The sequence below is a fragment of the Toxorhynchites rutilus genome, chromosome 2, assembly GCF_029784135.1.
Source record: "Toxorhynchites rutilus septentrionalis strain SRP chromosome 2, ASM2978413v1, whole genome shotgun sequence".
Lineage (NCBI taxonomy): Eukaryota > Metazoa > Arthropoda > Insecta > Diptera > Culicidae > Toxorhynchites > Toxorhynchites rutilus.
In genome coordinates this window covers 184,027,714-184,044,542 of record NC_073745.1, presented here as the reverse complement: position 1 = coordinate 184,044,542, position 16,829 = coordinate 184,027,714, and the positions used below count along the sequence as shown (strand labels likewise).

Genomic DNA, 16,829 nt, shown 5'->3' with positions numbered 1-16,829 from the left:
TACGAAGGGTGAAAAAGTCATTGCCATCTCATACCCGCGTGTCGACTGATATTTGTTTGTTTTTCGGAGCGTGTCTATTGCCAAACACTTGTTATTTACCCTCATTGAGGTTGCATTTGATAGCAATCCGTTTGAAGGTATTGTGACACATCTTATTTAATTTCGACTAGTTTCCAACAGACAGACCGTCTCTGTTGGATCCATAATGCGTTGGGTACATTTTCATCTCCGTCAAACTAATATTATTCAACTCAGAAGAGAATGAACCAAAAACAAAAAAAAAAGTCAACCAACCGGTGGAGATTTACGATATTGTTCGATTCTCGAACATTAATCTTGTCGGCGTGGAAAGACTCTGTCAAAAGGTGCGCGGAAAATGCGACTTTTTTGTTTTGTTTTATTTCCACCTTCGATACTCATCTCCTCCCGGCATCGGAGAGATGCGAGGCGGATATCCACGCAGGCGTTCGTCCCCAACACTGCTGGACAACCCTCGCTCGATAAGCATCATTAGTTCGAAATATTTATGAATGAATTAACAGTCACTCTTTCTAGTCGGCCGGCCGGCCGAAAACAATTTCTGATACCTGGCAGTATCAGTATCCAGAACCCGGAGGATCTTCGCGGAGCGATACTGTCTCATTAAATGACGATGAAGCCGCGCACGCAGACGACTAGTCGGCTTGTATTTCGGGTACAGAGAGAGAGATCTCGTCCGTTTGTCCGTTAAAACAAAAAAGTAGAGACGACACCATCGCGACTTGAGCCATTTTTCTTTGACTTTATTCGTGGGATGAATAAATAAAACCCACGCAGGAACGCTGATTAACCGCAGCAGCAGCGGTGTGGCCACTCGAGAAGATTTTTTTTTGTTTGTTTCGAAAAACGTGATCAAGGAATTTGTTCCCGAACTTCTAACTCTATAAATCAGAATGAAATTATAGATCACATCGGATTGCATCTAGCGAGGGACGGCAAGCTGGATTGATGTTCTGTAACAAGACGCCCTGGAACCGGTTGGAAAATAGCCTAGAACACACCATAATCTTCTAATGAGGCTGTTCGACCGAAATTCCATTCAGAATTTGCACTCCGCGTTTAACTATAATAGCGCGGGAAAAAAGGGCTGCAAGTGATTTCGGAGATATTGTTGCTCAAAACGCCCACAACGAGACTAGAAATAGTAAGTGCGAGGAAATAGAATTGGTAACTAGGGGTGCGACACAACCCCACACTTTCGTACGAGCAACAGCAGTGGGCTGCGCGTGATTTATGCGAGCAGTTTTCCCGACGTCTGAATTATACCACACTACTCCTTGTGTTCAAGAAATCTGACTTTAGGGATTCGCACATTTCATCAGCAGATGATACAGATGATACGGTATCGCGTGTTGTTGAGTGTTTTTCAAGCTCTGCTGCGAATATTAGTTCGGTGTTTGTGTACTTGGAACCCTTCTTCTACCGAAATCTGTCCATTAAAGGTGTGTTGAAAAAAGCCAAAGGACTTGGGATCACCGTATATAAATTTTGGGAAATCGGTAAAATATTCATGCCATGTTTTAAAAGAATACGGCAAACTCCCAGAGCTTTTCTAAAACCATTTTCAAGCTTCAAAAACCAAATAAGAACATGGTAAAAAGTCTATCCCATAATAATGCATTCGATTATACATTGAGAATTATACATTGCACTAAAATTTTGCGGGGGTTTAAAAATGCGTTTTACTTCAAATAGTTAAAAAAAGTAGACTTTGTGTAGGTATTACTGCAAAACTATTGTTTCAGTCTTCATTCTTACCGTTGGCCATAGCTCGAGCATTTCTTCGGCACTGTCAATCATCTTTTGCACATCCTGTTCCCAACTCGAAATCCTTCAGTTCAATTACAGTTAAACCCGCCTTCTTCAACAGCGTTTCGTTTTAGACAAATAAAAAATTTGGGTCTAATGACATCGTTTTTAATGTGTCCGGATTTTTTCGTATACAGCCTTTATATCTCCGAACTATTGATTGAACGCATCTCTATCGAGCATGTTAGAATAATTTGTTCTGCACAATTCGACTGATTTACTAAAACGAGAAACTCTAGCACCGATGTGCAGAATAAAGGTTCCCAGATGAACCTATATGAAAAAATCCGCATGGCGAAATCGAAAGTGGAAACAATCTAGTGTTTATGATAAAGTCACCATCCGCTCGATGCATTCGCAAAAGGGTATTTTTAAAAGCAAACAAAAAGTTTGTATCGACAAGAGCATCCCTCCGGATGACATAGATCACTCGTACTACTCGTTCTTTTCCGTGTCGAGAGCTTCAAAAAGCTTCAGGTTTTATACCTAACTAGTCGGCCCGACGAACTTAGTCAAAACAAAATAATGTGCATAAGATCGGAGCAGAGACAATACAATACAGAGACGATACAATAAAATAAATCGGACGGTTACTTCCTCGGGGTTTCTGCATATATTTGGTCATTCATTTTTTATTTATATAGATAAAAGATATAGAAGGGTGTTATTTCACCTGAAACTCTATTTCCACTTTCCATCAAAGATCAATTTCGCTAGCGCAAACATCAAATGGACTAACAACGCTTATCATGATTTAATTGTTAGACATATGGGAAACCAATTTTCCGAACATTCCGTCCATCCTTCAGATTTTTCCGAAAATTTTCCGATTTCTCTCTACGCTATATTGATCTACGGGAAGAGACGAATACAACAAAATAAAGACGACTCAAATCGGACCATTTCTTCCTCGGGTTTTGCGCTTACCAACACACATGGCCTTCCATTTTTATTTATATAGATGAAGCAAATGTTTTCAAAAAACAACCTTTATATTTCCGAACTATTAATTTACCGCATTTTGATCGAATATTTGGTTACAATCTGTTCCGTACGATTCGAATGATTGACCAACGAGAGAAATTCTAGCACCAATGTGCAGAAAAATCCCCAGATGGGTCTAAACCGAGGATAATCCGTTTAACGAAATCGAAAGTAAAGAGACAACTATTCAAAAAAAAAAATCATAATAGCGAATGGTATTGGCCGAATCGTGAAGAATTTAGTATTCTTTATACAGTAAAGCACCATCTAATTGACCAGTCTCCGACTGATTTTTTACATAACTATCACATTGTTACTAACCGCTCATCGCATTCGTCTACATATGTATTTTCGGAAGCATCAACATGCTTCTGTCAACAAGAACATCCTTCCGGATTGCATAGGTTACTCGTTCTACTCGTTCTTTTCCATGTAAATTTCTGTATGAAGTCTCAAAGTACCTCATAAATTTCATAGAATGAATGATACTTCATCCATGTATTGAAACACTTCCAGGAAAAATATACATAAGGATACCCCCTTCTTAAAATCTAAATTCTATACCCCAGTCCTTATACCCCATTTATGACCGCTAATCAGAATTATTAGGTGCATAACTAAGTTTCCGCTGTTAGTCTGTAGATGGCTCTAGCAGCAAATTAGACATATGGAAAACAATCCGCTTTGCCAAGTTGAATGTTTTGTTTTGACGAATTACATGCACTATTGTCTGATGTTGTGCCAAAAAATCGATTTGCATGCATCGTAAATGGTTCAAAAGAAACAATCTTTGGTTCTTTATGATAGAAAGCCCTGAGACTTTGATGGTCGTTTGTGAATAATTGCTCCACTATTCACTCTACGAAGGCTGTCTCTTTCATGGAAGCAAGCTGATGCTATTTATTATGAGCTATTGAAATCGAACAAAATCATCGAACGAAACGTTATAAAATTCAATGGATGCGAAAAACGGCCACAATACGAGAAGAGGCTCGAGAAAGTGATTCTGCATCATGAAAACGCCTGACCTAACGTTGCGAAATCCATCCAGTATGCCTGGAAATACTCAAATGGTAAATCGTACTCCACCGGTACCATATTCTGGATATTTAGCCGCTCGATGGTATGTTGGTGATCAATGTTCTAGCTTCACACAAACAACAATAACTTAATTGATATCTTAACGAATAATTATCTCATGCAGATACTAAAGAGCTCGTAACGTTATTTTTCATTCAAAATGTAACGATTCTCCCACAATGGTTTAAGAGTATAATGTTACAGAGTTGAGGATATGAGAATTATTTTATGATCTGTTTATGCTCTCCAATGTTTATTAAACAAAATCACGATTGTACTATTTTGCCTCGTCGAAGTCAAGCAGCAGTAAGTGATTGTTACATCATACATTCGTAATCATGCTCTCGTCATGGTTATTTTAAATCCAAGCAATAGCTAAATTGTCATTCTGATGTAACATTCCACCTGTTAGACATTGTAATCCCTCCGTTTTCCAAGTTTCAATCAATTACATTCAAATGATCTAGATTTCACATTCCTTACCCAAGGAAACTCAGCTAGAAACTTGAGAACTTTAGAGGCGAATGAACTTTGTAGTTTGAAACCTCTATAACAGAAACAAAATGCTTAAAAAAATACATGAATATCAAAATCAACAATTCCAATTCCAACAATTTCAACAAGTATATAAGAGAAACATCAATTCTGATTTAGTTCAAAACTTGTATGTTCATTCTTTTTCGAAAAAAAAGGCGATGTTTTCGGTGATTTGAATTTATTAGGATGTTTTAAAAAATAGTAAGCAAAATAATAAATAAAATAGTAAAAAGCAGTAAACATTCGCTAACTGGGCGAAAATGGAAGACCAGTTATCGACATCACGTTTTAACTGGTCCGGCATGTAAAACGTCAAATAAAATCGAGGGGAACTTCAATGAATTGTTTGATTCGCGTTGTTCATGTAATTGGATAAACAAAAGGATTCCAATGGAAGTTTCGCATTGAGTGCGACAACAGGTATTAAATATAATTTGAGGAAATTATTTTTCTGTTTTTGTCATGCGAAAATAATGTTAATTTTCATAACATTCCAAATTACATTCGAATGCCCCTTACAGCAAATCTTCCATTTGAATATAGCGACGATTGTGTACGAAATTCTGCTATTTAACTGGTCCAAGGACCAGTTAACGTTCGCCTAGTTGAAAAGCAGACCAGTTAGTGAACGATTAATGTATATATAATATGGATTTACGACTTCTAACGCAACGGCCTTTTTCGCAGTTGACACACGTTGGGTCTTTAAACTTTGTTCCACCAGCACTAATATTCTATATTTCTTAACCATTTCGATCTATCTTTGACAATGCATTTAAACAAAAACAATGTGTGCGTGTGATGCAAACATACATAAGCACTCTCCACCATCAAAATCGACGCGGAGCCTCCATCGAACAAAATTGCACCGCGATATCTGTCATTCAGAACAGCATCGACTCTCCGAAGCAGAGTTGCCAACTATATTTAACAGAAATCAAAAGTAGTGAAAATAAAAATCAGGAAGAAATCAGAATAGCTTATCTTGGGTTGTCCGAAAAGATCGTTCCGATTTTTGGGAAAATAAAAGCATAATTTTTATTGGCAGACTTACTTATATACTTGTTCATGCCAGAACATATTTGTTTTCTCGTATTTTTTATACTGGCAATAGGTGTTGAACTTTTTTTGCCATCAAGCGAATTTTGCAGGTATTTTTTTATTTTTTCTAAAACCTACGTAATCACTTCCAATTTCCGTTAGTTTTAACAATTTACGAGTCGGTGAACCGTAGTCAGACAAATCGTCGAGAATTTCAGATGCGATTGTTATGCAAATCATTAAAATCCGTTCACAAAAAAACAAATGAAAGAGGTAGTCCCAAGTCAAGAAATATTCTATGACACTAGTAGGAATTTGATTACTTTTAGGCAAAAACTTGAAAACAAGTTCTAAAAATTTTGATTTTGCTTCGTGAATAAGGGTGGTTTTAATTTCTTTTCGGTTGAAAATTCTTAGCTTTTGAATCGCAAGAACTCTTCTTAATCACTCTTTACGAAATAAAAAAATCAATTCATGTGAAAAATACTAAACTGTATTTCAAATTTCAAATTTTAGGTGAAATATTATATCTATTCTAAGTTTTCATTAAAACAGTTTAAAAGAATTTAAAAAAATGTGGTTTTTGAAATTTTGAGATCATAGATATCCTGGGTGTGTATATCATTTTTGGAAAGCTGAATTTTTTTACACAGTAAGAATAGATGCGTAATAAATTAGAAATGAAATAATCCAAAAATCAGTCAAGCGGCTCAAAAACTAGATTTAATCAAAAATGGTTTGATTGCTTTATTTTAGTAGGATTTAACCTTCTTAAGGTCATTCACCGTAAGGAAAATGCTATCTTCGGTCAAATCAGCACCTCAACTCCTTAAAAAACACAACAAAATCAAGACTTTAAAGATTTTGCCTACATTTAGGCGAAAAAAATCTGAGTTACAGTTCAGTACTTTTCATACAAAGTTGCTGCTAAGGGAATTAAATTGATCCAGCTGGTCCAGAGTTACGAGCAGTGCTTCAGTTGCTCTGTCACCGTACTCGTCGCATTCGTTTCATGTTCATTGGTGAATTAAATTCATCACACTGAAGCGATGTTTTCGATCGTCATTTTCTTTTCGAATTGAAACTTTTATTCATTCGTGCAGTTGTGTTCAAGTCAAAATTTTCTTTCAAATTTTGTTTTTTAAATTTCATTTTCTGAATCACTCACAGAAACAAATGAAAACAATGAGATTAAAGGTTGTGCAGTAGGTCAGCATGAGTAATCAATTGCCGGCGCAGGTGGTGAGCGGTAAGCGTGACTGCTATACTCTCTCATTAGAAACAGGGCAGGTTATATTCATGTGATGAGTTTGGTCATCCATTCAGTCAGCCACCGCTTATCAATCACCGTGAGACGTTTTTGGATAACACTTGACCTTTTTTCGGTTCTTGTTTCCAAAACAGACCCGCTGTCGTTGCCGTTCCGATGTGCAAAGTTCTGAATGTCTGTACTTGTGTATCTGCTTGCATCATATGTAGAGAAGATACCGATTACAGTTTACCCCGAATAACTAAAATGGTTATCAAATTTCAAACAAAAAGATTTTGACTTTGTCTTTGAACAAAATCAAGGCTATTTTTTATGATACTTTTATGATACTTTGCAAAGAAGGTTTGATTGAAGTAACATTACCAAGTCTTTCAGTTGCAGTTTCTTCTTAAAATAAACTCGTTTTTGAAAATTAATACTTCTCAAAAGTTGGAATGTTCAGCGGATTGTTTATGATTGGAATATCCCCATCCCAAAAACTCCTTCAACAATAAATCTCAATTGACATTCAATCTGACCACATTTTTTTGGTCTCATTTTAGGTTATTGAAACTATCCCGGCGCACGTGAGCTACCCCTTCAAATCGTGAGATGAGTTGCCAACCAACAGAGGCAGCTTTCAAACAAGAAAAAAAGCGGGGCGAAGTATTGCAACTACAACAGTGCAACAGTCGTCTCGCAGGAATTGGAGGTGCAACAGTTTCCCATCGCGCAACTATAATGGTTTTCATTTCTCAACGTTATCGCGTATATCTCGTCGTTGTGCAGTAAAGAGGCTGCTCCCGTCTTTCTTTTTGGAGGCGCAAAAATCAGTACTACCACTTCCGGACAGCAATGAATGCCGGACCCGAACGATAGAAGAAATTCAAATCAGCGGTATACGAGGATTAAAATTTGTCCTTAGCGAATAATGACAGGCAAATTCCGGATTAGAACTATTTTTCCTTACCCAAATGAAAAACAAAACTGGGCTATGTGCAAACGAAAATTATTTAGAAAAAAGAAACCAAACTGTTTCGTTGATGTGAACATTTTGCAGAGATCACTTACCACTCTCGTATCGACAAATGGTTGTCGTCTTTTAATATTACGTGCAATGATTTCCCTTTTCCCTATATCATCAACATTTTTTTTCCGTGTATTTCAGCCACTTTTATCGTGAATCGCGCGTAAAACAAATTTACATTAATTTTCGGCCTTGTATTATATATTTCACGCAAAGTAAAATCGAAAAAAAAAGAAAAATGTTGAGAGAAGCATTTGTAATCTGTGATAACGAAAACGTATATGAAAATATTGAACCTATTTAACACTAACTTAAGACACGCTGAAATCCTTATTTTAATAGAAGAAAAAAAAATCATTATCAGCGCCAAGTTTCATTTCATTTCACGTTTGTTCGAGTGATTGCATCAGAGAGTAAATCGGTAACAATCAGATGGGTCCTTTTTCGTTCAACTTTGTTAATGTTTCGTATAAGTGTATTGAATGTTAACGAAAAAAGAAATACAAGGAGGGATGCAAGAATGACACTCCCCCCTAAAGCACCTAAGCTAGAAGTGAAAGTTTTTACACATGGTACGGAAAGGATACAACACAAGGAGTTGATGTGAACACTTTGCTATGCAGTAATTCCCGTTCATCATTTCGTTGAATTGAGCTTCAATTATGTATAAAATATTTTAAAAAGCATTAACTTGTATAGAACTCGTTCCAACATCGCTACAGAGTAAGGATGGGCTGTAAATAAACTCTTTCAAAGGTACTTTTATCAGACGATATAAAGTAATCGCAAAGCACAAGCTGTTCGAAATGTAATGAAACAATTGTACATAGATCCCTTTATCAACCGTCATTGTGAAACTTTATGCGAATAATGAACAAACAGAAAAAAAAACACAACAAAACATAAATGTAGGAAAATAAACTGCTGATCGTGAATTGAACTATAGTCGTGTATAGGTCTCATTCGATCCTGACGTTAAGAAAATTTTTGTTTACGATCGTTCCCCCTTCCTCACGAGCAGAACAATGAATAGTCGACACATCACTTAAACACTCGAGTTGCATATAACCTAAAATACATATTTGGTGGGTTCTTCTATATCCCAGCAGCGGTAATCAGCCGGCACATGATTGACGATTTAGCGGAAATTTGCTACTTTAATTATATTCGTAAGAGAGTAAAACAAAAACCGTGTGAATGTACATTTCTATTCGTAATTAAAGCAGGAATGAAACTAATCGGAGTAAGAGAAATGTACATCTATCACAGAAATAGTTATGATTGCTAAACAAAGTAATACCTTATATATAGTGAAGTAACTGCATACAGAAAACAAGAAAACACTATAAATTATATATTTAAACGAAAATTACTAGGAAAATAGAAGTAATAATAAAATGAAAACGAAACTGTTTTACACAACGTCGTGAAATTCACAAACGCCACATTGCTATCATCCAAAGTCTAATTACATCGTTTCTGATATACCGTCATACAAATTAGAACTGAATTCGTATGAATTATATCCATTGCAATCACACTAGATTTTCATTGGCATTTCGTCCCATATTGGTTGGATTTCAATTTTGGCCATGCTTGTTGACCATCGACGAAATGAAGTCAGGGATTCGGATCAGGAAAGTCAACCATCTTTGACAAGAAAATTGGTTAAATTTCTTCTACTGTCAATTTTTAATAAGATTTGCTGTTTGTGGAAATTTTCCCCTTTTTTCAAAAACGTTTCGATCTTTTGCAAACATTACCAGAGAGTTGTTGCCAAACCTAGGCTTCAACGGTTTGGCAACAACTCTTTTCAAAACATTGACAGACGGTCCAATTGTTGACAGTACAGGCCTAAACCAATAGTTTGATCTTAGGGGAACAACTCATAGTGGATGATTCACATCGCATTTCAACCACGTCGTTTGGAATTGAAATACTTTTCATCAACAGTCACCATACACTTCAGGAAGGGGTCAATTTTGTTGTGATTAAGCAGTGATTCGTAGATAAAATAGATTGATGGGGCCAAGAATAGTTCGAGGCTTTCAACACTAGCCGCATTTTCGGTTTTATCAAAATCGAACTGTATAATATGACATATTACTCTTTGCTGGTATCCGTCTATGGATGCGGACTAAATAAATACTAAGCCAAGCAATCACTACTTTTTCCGAGAGCTATCGTAACGCCATCTGGCATAACTCGATCACATCTACAATGCGAGACACAGTTTATTTACGCCATCTATTGGAAAGTAATTGACCTCCTTTACATCATCTTATAACATTGGTGCACGGCCATCTTGCGGCCCGCGAACCTCTCGCAGCCCATCATGATCATGTTTGCGGTCCTCTTTCTTTATTTTTCTTTTACAAAAATGTAAAAAAATCAGTGAATATGTGAATCCTATAGGGTGTTAACACGTTGAGCCCCGAATTGTTGTTGCTACGCATTCCATTTAACCCGCATCAAGAGCACTTGCGCAATATCCCTGTCGGTCCCAGCTTCCAAAAATACGTATTGCATAAACAGAAAATTGTCAGAAATTCGTGTTGAAACTAGTCAGATTTTGTAAAACATTGAAAACAAACCAACAGTCTATCGCAAAATTAAGTATACACATCATGCGGCTTTGTTATTTTTGAGTTTTTCGTGGTTAAAAAGTAAATAAATCAATGCGACTCATATTCATCGTAAAATTGATCCATTTTACTCCATCCCCTAATGTACAAACAACAAATCTCCATCTAAGACGTGGCAAAATTGAGTGTACAGTTTAAGTTTTTCTTAAAAAGAAAATTAAAATCAGTTCAGAAATGTATACTAAATAGTGTTGAAGTCCGGTGATTGCGGAGGTGTTTTGAGTTGATTGGGACATTATAGAGCAGGTATTCCCGCACGATGAGATCAGTTTGCTTCGGGTCATTATTCTGTTGAAAGTAGTAATCACGAGGGAGACCCAATTTCAGAACGGGAGACTGCAGTCTACGTTTTAAGAAGATCAATTAAGCCATTTTGTTCATCGCCGAATCGATAAACTCCATGGTTCCAGATCCAGAAGCCGCCAATGTACAATGCATCATCCGACTACCGCAGCCGTGTTTTACTGTGGGAACCAAATGCTGAACCTGGAGCACCGATACTGGTTTTCTCCACTCCATCTGTCTTCCATCCGACTCAAAGAGATTGGTTTTCGGCTTATCCGTATAAAAGACCTTATTCCAGAACTCCTTAGGTCATGTTCACACTGTAGTCGTTTTTTTTCATATTCGCCTTTTAGATGAAAGACTTTTCACGGCCAACAAGACCTCTCAGATTGTTCCTGTATGCTGCTCGATTCTCGTGTCTGTGCTGACAGGTCTTCTAATGGTGCCGGGCACTTCGGTAGTCAATTTAGGAATGTTTGTTATAGGGTTCTTTTGCAATGTTCGCATAATTACTCGTTCATCATCAGAAGATAGGATACGTTTGTGTCTTCTACTCGGGAGATTTTCCATGGTTTCTTCGTATTTCCACTTGTTTATGATTTTATTTGCTGTAAAGTGAGTTCTTCCGACTATATCTGCTATTTCCTGCAATGTATTTCCACGACAGTTCATATTTATTATAATTTTTTTTTTTTTTTTTCCAAAATATATATTTTTATAAAGGCTCATATGGCGTTAGACTCACGGGGTCGGGAGTTCAATACAATTTTTCTTATTATCTATGTTAGTAATATGTAACCGATTACTCGCGGTTGGCTCGAGGTTAGTATTACAAGTGTTTTCGTAATTCGGATGTTGCTGTCTCCAATGCTCTGTACGTGTGCCCGACACGGGATACTTCCTATTGGGATGCAGCTGACCCTTAATCAGCAACGCCCCCCTAGTCTGTACCTCATATCTAGCGTGGTGCGTCTTTCTCGACTCGAGGAATCCAGGATAGAATGGTCACTAACCGGCGCAATCATCAGTTCATGTAGAGTTGTCATGAGCGGTACAACCTTTGGCTCTTGTTGAATGATCAGTGGACTGCACAATCTTTGGTCCGTGTATCTGTAAAGAATGTGTGTATGTATTGCCGCGACTAAGTAAAAGTTTATCGATCGGATAGGAGGGATATACCCGCACCCGTGGCCGAGTGGTTAGCGTCATAACTAACATGCCGGGTGTTCGGGTTCGATTCCTGTTCTGGTCGGGGGAATTTTTCGTCAAAGAAATTTCCTCCGACTTGCACTGTGATCACGAGTATTCTAGAGCTTGCCACTCAGAATGCATTCAAGGCGTGTTATTTGGCATAGAAATCTTAACTAAGTACTAAAAAAAATTATGCAAGTAATACTACGTTGAGACGGCGAAGTTCCTCTAGGAACGTTAGTGCCATTGAAGAAGAAGAAGGAGGGATATAAAACGGGGACACAACGAAGGAAACATCATTAAACGTTGACATCGGCGTTTCTGAGGAACAGGTATAGATGAAGCAGAAGATCAGGATCACGGCTACCTAAGATATCCCGGACGGGGATATCCGATTGTCTGCCTTGTGCTCTTAGTGCTCTAGAGAGCTGAGAGCGAGCAGCATGGAACCGGATACACGACCAGACAACATGCTCGATGTCGTGGTAGCCATCGCCACAATCACAAAGATTGTTTGCTGCGAGTCCAATGCGATAGAGATGCGCGTTTAGGTTGTAGTGATTGGACATAAGCCGAGATATCACGCGAATGAAATCACGACCTACATTCAATCCCTTGAACCATGCCCTCGTCGAGACCTTAGGGATAATCGTGTGTAACCAACGACCGAACTCATCTCCACTCCACATGCGCTGCCAACTTACGAGCGTATACTGACGAGGAATGTGGAAAAATTCATTATAAGCAATTTGCCTTTCAAAAAGAGTGCCTTCTAAAGCGCCCACCTTAGCTAGCGAGTCCGCTTTCTCATTCCCCGGAATCGAGCAATAAGAGGGAACCCATGCTAAGGTAATCTTGAATAATTTTTCGACCAAAACACTCAATAGTTGTCTTATTCTTGTTAGGAAATAAGATTAGCGTTTATCAACCTTCATTGAGCGGATTGCCTCTAATGAGCTGAGACTGTCTGAAAAAATAAAATAGTGGTCGATGGGCAATGTTTCAATGATCCCCAGTGCGTAGTATATCGCACCCAGTTCAGCAACATACACGGAACAAGGATCTTTGAGTTTGAAAGAGGCACTGGAATTTTCATTGAAGATGCCAAATTATTATTATCATTGTACGTGTAACAATATTATCATTGTACGTGTAACAATATTTATTTCTTTCTTCTAACTTGCCATTTTGATAAAAACAAAAAAGTCACACGAGGGTCGAGACACGACCGCATAGTTGAAGTAGGATTCCGTTAGGCTATCTGTTGATTTTGGATATGTTTGAAGAATTACATCGTAAAACTCTTTGATAATGATTTGGAGGCCCTGAAAAGGGCCGTTTTGTTTGATTGTTGGGTATTGTTTGTTAACTCCACCAGTGTTTACCGAGTGATGATGACAGAAGGATGGTGAACAGTCGTTGGAGGGTGCGTATCAGATAAAAGATGCCGAAGATACCGGTTATCGAAATTTTGGTACGGTAATGCAATCCCTAGTTCTGGGCCAGTTAACATTCTGTATTGCTTCCAGTAAAGGGTGTCCCACATCAAATTGTACGACGGAAAAACGCTGTAGAAAATTACTTAGTTGACCTTTTCGAACCTTTAGACAATAAAATATAAACCATTAGTAAGTAACTAACAAATTATCCCCAGCTGCGCTCTCACCAGTTCCACGTTATTTACAATTTAGGGCTCACACCACCACTCCCAAGCGCATTCGTGACGAGGACGCCTCGGAGCAAAATGATCAACCAACAAAGATTTTCCGTGGAACTGAACAATTCGCAGGCAGCACCTTCAATGGATCAACAGCAAGGTCTAATGACAAGTTCGAGGTGTACTTAACTAGAATAACACCTGAAGTGTCCGAGTCTGACATTCAAAAGCTCGCTAAGAAATGCATTCAAACAGCGGATATCGTTGCAAAATCATTGATTCCAAAAGGAAAACTGTCATCATTACTATAATTCGTGTCCTTGAAGGTGAGTATTCCTAAGAATCTCAAATCCAAAGCAATGGGTCCTGCCACCTGGCCACAAGGAATAGAATTTCGAGAGTTTATCAGCAATGATTCTAATGTTCGGCATTTTTGGAAACCTACGCAGCGTCTCGATCCAGGAGCAACCTCCTCGAATCTGTTGCAACACCAGCTCGATCAACAAGTTCCTTCATAGATATAAATCCACCCGATCCCCACAATCCTTCTTCAGGCTCTTCTGACGCTTGCTCTAAATACTTGACGATATACTACCAAAATGTTAAAGGCATCCGTACTAAAACGCGAGAACTATTTCTCAAGCTATCGTCCTGTGACTATGATGTTGTTGTACTCACGGAAACATAGTTACGCCAGGATATCAAAAACGCTGAGCTAGCTTCAATATACAGCATTTTTCGATGCGATCGGAGTACTGCCACCATTGTAGTTCGGTTACTCTGGAAGACTGTTGCAATCTCGTTGCAAGCCGTCGTTCGCATGAAGCTCTTGAATTCAACGGTCTACGCATGCGGAATTTACCTCGCTCGCAACCGTCGTTGTATTCTGCACATTCCGAGGCAATTCAACAGCTTCGCGAACGTATCTCGGATTCTGACAAGATTGTCGTAGTCGGCGATTGCAATCTACCTCGTCTAATATGGAAGAAAGATGACGATGTCAAGGGTTTGTTGCCATCAAACGCATCCTCTGAACAAGAGATCGTGCTAATCAAAACCTTGGTTGCTTCGGGTTTACACCAAATCAACCCGGGAGCGACAATCTTCCACCGTTGTTCCTGAAGGAATGTGCGGACTCTCTGAAAAAGCAACTGTCAACGATTTTCAATAAGTCGCTTCGCCACAGTGTTTTCCCGAAGCTATGGAAGACAGCTTCTATCTGCCCGATATTTAAGACAGATTCGAATCACCTAGTGGAAAATTACTGTGGTATCTCCATTTTGTGTTGCCTGGCGAAAGTGTTAGAGGAATTAGTGCACAACGTTCTCTATTCAGCATCCCGAACACCAGCTTTATATCATCTGAAATTGAGAAATAGCAACAAGTAGACACCATTTATTTCGATTTCTCGAAAGCGTTCGACAAAGTACCTCACGACCTCGCCATTACGAAACTTCGTCACCTGGGTTTCCCTCACTGGATCACAGACTGGATCACTGAGCGGAAGGCGTTCGTCAATATCAACGGTTCGAATTCTCGTATGTTCCCAATCACATCTGGTGTGCCACAGGGCACTCATTTTCGTGTCGTTCGTGAACGATCTGTGCTTCCAATTAAAATCACGAAAGCTGCTTTACGCCGACGACCTGAAGATTTACAGATCCGTCGCATCTCACCTGGATTACTATACACTTCAGGCCGATATTGATGAATTGCAAAAATGGTGCGTTGAGAATGGTATTGAGCTAAATGTGAAAAAGTGTAAGTCTATCGCATTTTCTCGCCGACAATCACGAATTGAATTCATGTATTCAATCGGGTCCGTACCCCTGGAGTGTGTTCTTTCCATCCGCGATCTCAGTGTGACTATGAACAACAAGTTTCGATTCAACGAACATATCAACGTAACCACCGCCAAAGCGTTCTCAGCCCTAGGATTTGTTCGACGTAGTACCAGCAACTTCCAGGATATTTACGCTATGAAGACACTATACTGCTCATTAGTTCGTAGTATCTTGGGGTAAAGTATTGTTGTATTCAAATCGTTAAGCATTCCTCGAATTTCAATAGATTTCAAGGCTGGTTCATTGTCAGATACAATGAGCTCTGGCTGGCCATAAATGGAAATATACTTGATTATTGCCTTCCGTATATCGGGCGTCGCTCTTGATTTGACCGGGATTAATGTTCCGAATCTGGAAAATTTGTCTATGGCTGGAAGAAAGATGCACGGTTGTGAAATAAAAATGTCCATGTGAACGAATTCTAAGGGTTTCTTAGGGATTGGCGTTCCTCCGAGAATAATCTTGTATGGTTTTCTTTCGTATTTCATTTTGTTACATATTTTGCAAAGATTTATGTATTTCCTTATTTTTATCTGTATTCTGGGGAAATAATACTTTCTAAGAATTTCGGCATGGTTTTCTTTAATTCCTCGATGAGAAGTTCCGTGAGTATTTTCAATTATCTGTTCTTGTTCTTCAAAGTCGGGGATATCGATGAGCATTTCTTGGGAAATCTTCACACGAAAGGTTTTGCATCTACTGAAGTAGTTTTTGTAAACGACTTGGATGGATGGAATAAGGCTCTCTGGGCACAAAATACAATTTTGTTTCCTCAGATCCATACATTCTTTGAACATTCTGATTAGTCTTGGTACTCCAAAGTTTAATTTAGTTATTGTTCGTCTATGTTTTTTTTCATTTATTTTCAACTGGCTCAACTACGTTAAGCATCAATGAGCCGTGTTTATAAATAGGGAAAAGCCCTTGTGAGTAGAACTATGCAAATGTTCTTTCTCAAAAAGGCATCAAAACCCTATAGTTTTTTTTTCAAGATGATACAATATAAATAATTATATAACAATTCATAATAAAATAATATTTGAGGCTTCTTCTTGTGGATTTTTTGATAGAGATAACCACCTCATTGAAGATTGCGTGCGATTGCGTGAATCTGAATATTTTTAAGTTCTGAGGGAAATAGTTGGAGAAACATGAAAACATTAAAACCATGAATTATTTTTAAATAATAAAATTATTAATAACAAAAACAAAAAGTTGGAGATTTAAACGATAATTAAAAATTACAGAAAAAATACATACATACTCATACTTGAAAGTGAATGGACTTGAGGAAATGATATATCAACGAAATAGCATCGAGATTACGTGTAGCCAGAACGTCGCGGATCGAAACACTGGGTGTCATTCCCTTTTCGCGGAAATTTTCTATTAAAGATAACCTGTTATTTTGAAATTCAGAGCAATACCACACAATGTGATC

At 38.2% G+C, this 16,829-nt stretch overlaps 1 protein-coding gene across 2 annotated transcripts in view; it reads left to right on the top strand.

Annotated features, from left to right (window-relative positions):
- LOC129767703 (homeobox protein araucan-like) overlaps nucleotides 1-8,799 on the top strand; it is a 216,534-nt gene extending 207,735 nt beyond the window's left edge. For both annotated transcript variants that reach the window (XM_055768861.1, XM_055768862.1), the window contains exon 7: nucleotides 7,303-8,799. The gene's annotated coding sequence lies outside the window, so the exon portion shown is untranslated. The remainder of the gene's footprint in view (nucleotides 1-7,302) is intronic.
- Nucleotides 8,800-16,829: the final 8,030 nt, after the last annotated feature.